The following is a 2222-nucleotide window of genomic DNA, read 5'->3' as shown; positions in this document are numbered from 1 at the left end:
AGGAGCCAGGAAATCAAAAGGAATCAGGAAAGTAAAGGGAAGGAAGGAGCCTGAGAGAGAGGAACAGTAGGAGTCAAGTGTTACCAAGGATGAAATGGGTAAAATCCAGGTATTTAAATGGGAGGGGAAGAGGGTCTTACAAAGAACCACTGGGGTAAAGGGGAAGAAGAAGCTCAAGAGAATAGGGGGCCATAGGAGACAGGCACTATCAAGGGTGAAAGGGGGAAAATAGGCATACTTTAACTGGGGAGGGAGGAGGGAGGTTAGATAATCTATCTCTTGGTGTAATTACAGGAGCCAGGAAATCAAAAGGAATCAGGAAAGTAAAGGGAAGGAAGGAGCCTGAGAGAGAGGAACAGTAGGAGTCAAGTGTTACCAAGGATGAAATGGGTAAAATCCAAGTATTTAAATGGGAGGGGAAGAGGGTCTTACAAAGAACCACTGGGGTAAAGGGGAAGAAGAAGCTCAAGAGAATAGGGGGCCATAGGAGACAGGCACTATCAAGGGTGAAAGGGGGAAAATAGGCATACTTTAACTGGGGAGGGAGGAGGGAGGTTAGATAGGGAAAGAGGAGAGATAAATAATACTTAACTGATGTGAAAAACCACAGGGAAATGTATTCCTTCAAAAGTCTACTGAAAAATTACACATACAATATCTCTACGTGAGTCTGTGTGCATAGGTGAAGAGGAAATAGTGCCAGACAGGAGAAACCTCCAAGTTATTGCAAGAGACTTTAAAGTTTTCAAAGAACCAGCTCTTAGATTCATTGAATTTTTTTGGATTGTTTTCTTTGTTTCGCTGAACAGAAAAGGCCACAAATAGCCAAAGTGTGGAGAATAAGGGTCTTCAGAGTGTGGGTCCCTGGACAGTACTCCTATATTAATCTTCACCCATCCAGGGCTCAGGGACCATTGTGGAAGAAGGGGTGGACAGATTGTAAGAGCCAGGGGAGGAAGTGCATGATCATGTGGAAACAGAATCTTACAGACTCCTGGGACCTTGCTCATATGAACCTATCGTAACGGTGTCATCATGTACAAGACCCATGCAATCTCAAGCAGATGAAAACCCAGAATATAATTGGGGAAATGGGCAGCAGACCCCAACTTTAGCTGAAGAACTATTGGGAGCTGATTGCTGCTGGGTGAGGGAGAGTTGATTTTTTTTTTTCTTTTTGAGAAAGGGTCCCCCTGTAGCCCCAGTTGGCCCAGGACTTGCTGTGTAGACCAGGCTGGATTTGAACTCACAGAAATCTACCTGCCTCTGCCTCCCAAGTGCTGGAATTAAAGATGTGCACCACCATGCCCAGCTGAGTTGATATTCTTATTTTAAAAAATACTTTATTATTTTTTTCATTTTATGTGTATGTGTGTATTGCCTGCATGTAAGTAAGTGCACCCCTGTCGTGCAATGCCCACAGAAGACAGAAGAGGCTGTCAGATCCTTTGGAACTGGAGTTACTGACAGTTGTTAGCTGCAATGTGGGACCTGGGATTCGAACCCAGGTCTTCTGTAAGAACAGTCAATGTTCTTAACTGCTGAACCATCTCTCCAGCCCCTATATGACAGAATGCATGAAATCTGGTGGGGTGGGCTTTGGGGGGGGTCTGGATGGGAGAGGGGGTATAAAGATTATGAAGATGTTTTGTATGAAATGCACAAAAATTCAATAAAATATACATTAAAAAGATCAAATCTATGACTCATCTTCTGTAAGAACAGTCAATGTTCTTAACTGCTGAACCATCTCTCCAGCCCCTATATGACAGAATGCATGAAATCTGGTGGGGTGGGCTTTGGGGGGGGTCTGGATGGGAGAGGGGGTATAAAGATTATGAAGATGTTTTGTATGAAATGCACAAAAATTCAATAAAATATACATTAAAAAGATCAAATCTATGACTCATAGTTATCAAACATGGAACAGAAACCCATGTCAAAGGAGTACAAGATAATTTCAATAAAATCATGGTAAGGACCAGAAAAGAAACTCCTCACATCACATGATAATGAAAACACCATATGTAAAGAACAAAGTCTACATGGCACAAGGTAATTAAAAGTACCAGACTGGTGGAACTAACCTTCTTGGATGTTTAACAGACATACTTTGAGGTCTATACTAATTTGGTCAGAGAGACTTAAAGGACAGTTTTTGCTCCCTGTCCTCCAAGGTCAACTAAGTTCTAGGGGACTATGGAGCATCTCTCAAAATGTCT

Source organism: Nannospalax galili, unplaced genomic scaffold (assembly GCF_000622305.1).
Source record: "Nannospalax galili isolate Female #2095 unplaced genomic scaffold, S.galili_v1.0 scaffold648, whole genome shotgun sequence".
Lineage (NCBI taxonomy): Eukaryota > Metazoa > Chordata > Mammalia > Rodentia > Spalacidae > Nannospalax > Nannospalax galili.
The sequence above is the reverse complement of the archived record's forward strand: the minus strand, read 5'-3'. Positions refer to the sequence as shown.